The 7,482-nt window shown below is 40.9% G+C and overlaps 1 protein-coding gene and 1 non-coding gene across 4 annotated transcripts in view; one reads left to right on the top strand and one right to left on the bottom strand.

Annotated features, from left to right (window-relative positions):
* Positions 1-643: 643 nt before the first annotated feature.
* LOC123628964 lies at positions 644-745 on the bottom strand. The gene has a single exon (XR_006731840.1). It is a non-coding gene; the product is annotated as a U6 spliceosomal RNA (small nuclear RNA).
* A 4,577-nt stretch (positions 746-5,322) lies between these two features.
* The window catches only part of HEPH (hephaestin), a 72,580-nt gene continuing 70,420 nt past the window's right edge, over positions 5,323-7,482 (top strand). For all 3 annotated transcript variants that reach the window (XM_045538111.1, XM_045538110.1, XM_045538109.1), the window contains exon 1: positions 5,323-5,538. The gene's annotated coding sequence lies outside the window, so the exon portion shown is untranslated. The remainder of the gene's footprint in view (positions 5,539-7,482) is intronic.

The raw sequence follows: 7,482 nt of genomic DNA, 5'->3' as shown, positions 1-7,482 counted from the left end.
TAGGGGGAAAAGTGTTTGAGCCAGATGGCTCAAACATAAAATAAGTTTTGGAGGGAAGAGAGGGCATGTAGCACCTTGGAATCTGATGAACTGACAGAACTCTGGCATAGGTGGAGCTAGAGTGTGAGATGAGGAAGGGCAGAAGAAGTGAGCTAGAAAGATTAGGAGGGGGCGGGCCACAAAGGGCCTTACAGGCCATGTTAAGGAGTTTGATCTTTACCCCAGTGAAATGACAAGCCATTAATTTTCTTAATATAACAGTTATGAGTTTCTTTCTCATGAGTAGAAATACAAAGAAGAAAACAAAAGTGAGTTCATACTTTCCAGCTAACCTTTCCTTTTTAAAAAAATAAAGTAACTAATGAATGAGGTTTGAACATCCAAACAGTTCAAAATGAAAAATGAAAGTCATGCTCCCCCGCGAACCAGGTCACTTTCCCCAAGGGAAACCACTATTAAGAACATTTTATGACATTTCCAGAAGAAAAATTCTTTATCCATCCATATAAGGATATGTATAAGAAGATATCTACCTATATTATCTATATACATATAATCAATCACAATTTGCTCACTTCTGCACCTTGCTTTTTACTTAATGAAACATCTCTGAGATATTTCCATATGTGCACTCACACATGCACAAAAAAAGGAATATTTCATTAGTATGAATGTCATCCTGACCCAGGGGCAATACTAATCTATTATTCCAATTTCAGTCAATAAGGCAAACACTACTGGACTATTTTAAGCAAAGAGGATTTACAATCACATTTGTGTTTTGGGGAAAAATAGCTTTGGCTGTTATTTGAAGAGCAGATTATGGGGGACAAGAGTAGAGTCATACCTAGCAATCCCATTGCTGGGTATATATTCAAAAGAAGGGAATTTAGTATATCAAAAAAGATATCTGCACTTCCATGGTTATTTCAGCATTAGGCACAATAGCCAGGATTTGTAATCAGCCTAAGTGTCCGTCAACAAATAAATGGGTAAAGAAATTGTGGCACACATATACAATGTAATATTATATCACCACAAAAAGAATGAAATCCTGCCATTTGCAACAACATGGATGGAATTGGATACATTATGTTAAGTGAAATAAGCCAAGCCCAGAAAGACAAATCTCACATGTTCTCACTCATATGTGGGAGCTAAATATTAAAACCAATTGATCTCATAGAGATAGAGAGTAGAATGACGGTTAGTCACATACTAACCCCAGTGTCCCCAGAGTGAGCCCAGGATAGTCACACATCACAGCAATGCAGAGTAACCTTTCCAAAGTATGAGGGAGTCTGCTGATCAGAAGTGGCAGTCTGGGGAGTGAAAAGGGAGGGCTGTGGCTTCAGAAGTGTGGTCTCAGGGAGACATCCCCTTCTTCCCTTCACCCCTCCACTGTTTCCTAGAGCCCTTCTTTATAAAAATGGCTAAGGGCAAACTCTTCAGAAGATCCTGAGATAAATCAGTTAGATCGGCTATGCCAGGGCACTGTCCCTGGCTTTTTATTTTCATCAGGTGTCTGATACTGCCACAAAATTCTACTGCAGGGAAGATGGGAAGGAAAAGAACACTTATTGAAGGTCCCCAACATGCTGATTACTGTTGAAGGGTTCACACAAATGCCAGCTTATTTAATCCTCACAATATTCCAATCGTAGAAGTATTATTGTTTCCATTTTACAGATGAGGAACCAGATCAGAGGCTCAGAGAGGTTAAGTGACTTGCCCAAGGTCACACAGCTCAGAAGGAGCCAGCCAGGATGCAAACTCTGTTCTTCCTGACTCCAAATCCCATACATCTCATACTAGACGATGTTGCCCCTAATATGAGGGTCCCTGGGATTCTCTCATCCTTTTAGCCATCACAGGGCCATGCCCTTGTGATGGTGAATACTCGGTTAACCTGGAAATATTGTTTGACTAAATGAATGAATGAAAGAATGGGTTAGTGACAGAACTTAAGACTTGAAGCCCCATTAAGGACATTCTGGTTTTGTGCTTCTCAAACTTGTTTTTAGTGCCCTAGAGGTTCTTGTTTGTGCTCCAGCATTAACCACATTTTCTGTGAGGGTAGGCATGTCCAATTCACAGTTCCCTGGGTACCTTCAGCCTTGCCTATTTCCTGTCTCCTTCCCAGCCTTATCTAGAACAGCTCTATTTTCATCTTCCCTAGATAGTAGGTGTTTACTAGGATACTGTTCAGGGGAAGGGTTCTGCTGTCAAAATTAATTTTTGAAAAGGGCAAACCTAGACAATATTTTCCAAGTTACAGGTGAAGAAATTGAGTCCCAGAAAGGCAAAAAGATGTGTTCAGGATCATTAGGTGCTCTTTAGTAGCATAACTAGAATGTAAAGCCAGAACTCTTGAAACATTCTTCTTTTTTGCCATGAATTAATACAACTTGTAAGAATAAGAAAACAATAGTTTAGATTTTTCATTAAAATTAAAAAAATGACTCTCTTGTTATCTTTACCATGTTCCAGTGACCATGCTAAATAGTTATTTTTATAACCTTAAGTCTTCATAACAGCCTTATGAAATAGGTAGTTTTATTAACCCCATTTTATAGAGGTGAAATCTGAGGTTTAGAAGGATAAAATTACTGTAGTCACAGAATCAGGAAATGGCAGAGGTAGGATTTCAATCCGTGGTGTCTGATTCCAGTTTCCACACTCTTAATAATGATACTATATTTAAAAATGTCTATATTACAAAAAAGGTCTATAATCTGACCTGTTGCTTGTTTGTGTAAATTAATTTTTTTTTTGAGACAGAGTCTCACTCTGTTGCCTGGGCTAGAGTGCAGTGGCGTCAGCCTAATTCACAGCAACCTCAAACTCCTGGGCTCAAGCAATCCTCCTGCCTCAGCCTCCCAAGTAGCTGGGACTACAGGCATGTGCCACCATGCCCAGCTCATTTTTCATATATATTTTTAGCTGTCCAGCTAATTTCTTTCTATCTTTTTTTTTTTTTTTTTTTTTAGTAGAGACGGGGTTTCGCTCTTGCTCAGGCTGGTCTCGAACTCCTGAGCTCAAATGATCCGCCCGCCTCAGCCTCCCAGAGTGCTAGGATTACAGGCGTGAGCCACCGTGCCTGGCCGTAAATTAATTTTTATTTGAATATAGATAGACCTTGTAAGTTACAATGGCAGATTTGAGTAGTTATGACAGACAGAAACTGTATGTTCTGCAAATAAAATATTTACTAACTGGCCCTTTACAGAAAAAAAATTTGCCAATCCTAGTCTATAGGCATCAACTTTAAAATGTTTTCCAAGTGACCCCTGGGAGAAGGCACCAGACATGTGCCCAGGATTTGATGAAGAGGTGGTGAATGTGTATCCTCTTAGTGAAATTGGTGAATAAATAATACAAGCCTGGAAACATGGCCTAGCTGGCCTCCTGTAGTCTTCACTATGTTGACTCACATGAGTCCATAATGACCTGTTTCTTGTTGTCTTTCCTGAGTCAGAGCAGAGGCCTTATCTCTTCCCCTCCCTGTCATAAATGACTTAGAGCCTGGACTTGGATCCCAGTTTAATGGGTTTGGTCCCCACCTTCCTTCTCTAGCTTCAAGGTTCACATCTGTGCCAGGCAGATTTCCCCAGGAGTTGCCATGGTCTGATCTATCTTTCTTTGACCACTGACCATTTCTGAGGGAGCCAAGGCTGGTGGCTCCTCCTTTCTCCTTACTGGTGCTTCTACTTGGCTTGGCCTGGGCTGTAGTCTGTGGGGCAGCTCCTAAGTGTCTGAGCACCCTAAAGAACCTCTCATTGTTTATGACCTAGACTTTGCCCCACCAGCTCAGTCTTCTGAAAGTTCTCTTCCCTGGACTGTGCTCCAGATGCTTTAAATCAAGGAGAGAAAAATGTGTCGAGCCTGCCTGGAGAACAGCATCCACTCCTAGCCAAGATCTCCTCGTCGCAAAGTAAGGATACCAGGCGTTAGAACTGCCATCAAACCTGTTCTCTTCCTATATCTGGGTCTGGTGGGTAGATACAGTCCTTTTCAAAGAGGCATAGCTTTCTCAGCCTTATCACTATTAATTACTCTGCAACTGTTCTTCCCTTATACTTGTGTCTTTAAAACCTCTTTCTCATCTACCCTTAATTTGTAGAATGTACTTTCTTCATGGGTTCTAGATATGTAAATTTACAGAGATGAGAGGTCCCACATCTAGTTCAAGGTCCTCATTTACAAATCTAGAGAGGCCCAGAGAAAGGAAGGGCCTGAGCCAAAGCCACACAGCCAATTACTGCCAGAGCAATTGGAGAGGGAACCTAGGTCACTTGACTCAGGTCAGTGACTTTTCACTACCCTCTCTTTACAGCAGGAACAGGGATGACCTCTGGCTTTAAAAAAAAAAAATCCAGATGCCGATTTCTCCCTGTATTTTTAGGGCCCATTTTGCTTTTTTTTTTTTTTTTTTTTTGTATTTCCTATTCTTCTGTGTCTTCTTAGATTTTAGGCTGTTGACCTGTGTTAATATAGACCATCTTCTAGCTGCATCCTGTTTCTTCAGATGGAAAATGTTAATACAGGCCCAGGGTTTTACTGTAGAATCTGCTAGAAGTTACAGAGGCAGAGTTAATTTATATTTAAAAAATCTAGCACTGACTGGTGGACAGTAGGAACTCAATAATTGTGAAGTCCCTTCCCAGACCTCAAAAGGGCTCTCTGGGTTTCTCTCCTAAGCAGAACAGTGTGGTAGTTTTGTGGCTAAAAGTCTAGACAGACCCAGCACAATTCTCCCCTCTTTTACTTCCTGTGTGGCCTTAAACAAGTTACCACCCCTCTCAGAGCCCTTTTTTCCTTAGTTATAAAATAGAGAGAATTACAGTATCCATCTCAGAGGATAGTTGTGAGACTTAAATGATAGAATGCATGTAAAGTGGTTAACATGGGGCCTGGCTAGCATGTAGGAAAAAAAGCTGTTTGCTTTATTGCCAGTTTTATTTTTTATCTATCACCAAGCAGCCATGACCTACGAAAAACAGGCAGGGCTGATCATTGTACTTCAGAGAAAGAAGGGAAAGAGTTGGTGGCGATGAAAGCTCTTCCTACTTCTAGTAATTCTTGCAAAGGGCCCCATTTCTTAAATGGGGCTGTTGGAATCTGCCTGTGAGCTTTGCTTGGCCACATTGACAGTGCATTCTCCTCCGGATCTCAGCACAGACCAACTAGCAAGCTGCGATAACAGAAGTGAAACCCACCCCGTTGTAATTCCTCCTGAGATCCTAACCAGGATTTAGAAAACACCCGGATATGGTCAAAGAACCGTCCCGGGTTTTGTACCAAACCAGGTCCTGGAAGGAACAAGACATTCCTGTAGTTTAGTTTCTGGAAAAGAGGGCGCTTACCCTTCCCCCACTCACCCAACCCCCACCAAATTTGAGTTCCGGACTTAATTTATGAGAAAGGCCCTGTAATCCAGGATACTGACTGAGCAGGGCTGGAAAGCTCAGGCGGGGGTCTGCAGTTCAGCATCAATGGGCCTCTGACATGAATATGGAAGGGTTTTCTCTAGCAAAGGTAAGCTTTCTTTCCTCTTTTTTCAAACCTACCTCACATGCCTTCCTGTGTAAAAAAAAAACTTTATTCAGCTGGGTTTAGGGTAGTCCTGGACACTGGGAGAGAAAGCCAGTGGCCAAAAAGTTAAAGCAAGTTTGGCTGGGGTGCAGGAAAGTTAAAGGAAACAATAGCCTCCTTTTGTTTCTCTCCCCAAAATGCTCAGGGCCACAGTGGCTTGATTATTTCAGGGCCAATCCCAGAGTCATGGAGAATAGCTCATTTCCTGTTGGAACAGCTTGCTCATCTTCTGTTTCACAGGTTGAGGAGTTTATTGAGGTAATGGATCTGAGGACTACATAAATGGGAGGCTCAAACACTTACAAACAGCCATGTTTGGTTTCATATTTTGAGACTAGATTGGTATAGAGAAAGCCAATAAATGCTAGCTGAATCAAGCTAAACATCTGAGTTATTTTTTTCACTCTGTATCTAAATAGCAGGGATCCTTTAGAAAACATGGGTTCAAATTCCGGCTTTGCCAGTAAACGGCCGCCTGACTTTGAGCAAACCCCTGCACCTCTCTCGTCTCAGTTTTCTGTATATCACATCAGGGTGGTGGAAAAGATGGTTTCTAAAGGTTTTGTGGATATGTGAATCTATAATGCATTCATTTTTTCATTACTGATCATCTATTATACGCCAAGCAAGCCCTTTGCTAGGGGCTCAAACATCCATTATTTTGTTTGTGCCTCAAAATGATCCTGTGAAATAAATATCATCCCCATTTTTTTGGATGAGAAAACTGAGGCTCAGGCGAAATGATTTATTGAAAGGCCATACAACTATTACAGGCAAGAGATACGATTTGAATCAAGGTCTTTAACTTCACACCAGTATGTTTTGTATCACAGAGTCAATAAAGCAGAGGACCAAAAGGTGAATCTCGATGGAGGGTTCTATTAGGAAAGCTGCTGAGAGATTGGAGACAGGGCCCAAAGGATAGCTCAGCATTCCTTTATTGCATTGAGTAATCCTTTGTCTAGTATGAGCCTGTCTAGTCCAATGTAGCCTAACTCAGAAGGAAGATGGAGGGAGAGAAAATAGCATTGCCACCTTAAATGTACTACTTGCAAATTCTAGCAGAAACAACGATGCAAATTGTCATCAATGATGGTGACCAGGTCCAGGTGACATTGGGAAGACAGGAAAGTAAGGTAAAGGCAGGGGAGGCTTGACTTAATGCTGGCCAACCTTCTCTCCAGGGTGGAGAAAGGTCTCAGTGTACATTAACTGAACCATCTAATTCCAAGTAGTCCAGAAATTTTCTTTTTTTCCCTCCTTTTACTGTCTTTTCCTTCTGCCTTCCTTTTTACTTTTTAAAAAGTTTCCTTTTTACTTTTCCCCAGGATTCTTTCTCATCTTACCTATTTTATTTCTCCTTTACATTCCCTTTTCTTTTCCCTACATTTCTCTTTACATTTCCTTTTCAGTCTTGCTCTTCTCTGTGGGCTCAGCTGAGAAAAAAATATCCTTGCCCAAGCAAAACATTTACACAGGGCTTTGACATCTTTCATCTCATTTGATCACAATAAACTAATGAGGGGCTCAGAGATAATCCCCATTTAAGAGATGAGGAAACTGAGGCTCATGAATTTAGGTGACTTGTTTAAAGTCATATAACCAATAAATGATGAATCCAGAGCTAGAATATATTTTTTCTGGTGCCTGAACTCTTTCTACTTTACCATGAAATATCCAAGTGGTTATAAAGAAATCTCATGGATTCTCCTTTTCTTCTGCTCTTATGGTGTATGCTAAAATCAAATTCAGCAATAACAACAGCAATAGCAATCACAAATTCAGCTTTGAAGAGGAAAGAAAGGAGGTCAGTAATTAGAAGGCAGGAAAACTAATGTTTATCAAGTGCTACTAAGTCCCCAGATGCTATGTAAATTTATTTCATTT

The sequence above is a fragment of the Lemur catta genome, chromosome X (genome assembly GCF_020740605.2).
Source record: "Lemur catta isolate mLemCat1 chromosome X, mLemCat1.pri, whole genome shotgun sequence".
NCBI classification, from domain to species: Eukaryota; Metazoa; Chordata; class Mammalia; order Primates; family Lemuridae; genus Lemur; species Lemur catta.
Note: the sequence above shows the minus strand (reverse complement) of the source record. Positions and strands in the feature narration are given on the sequence as shown.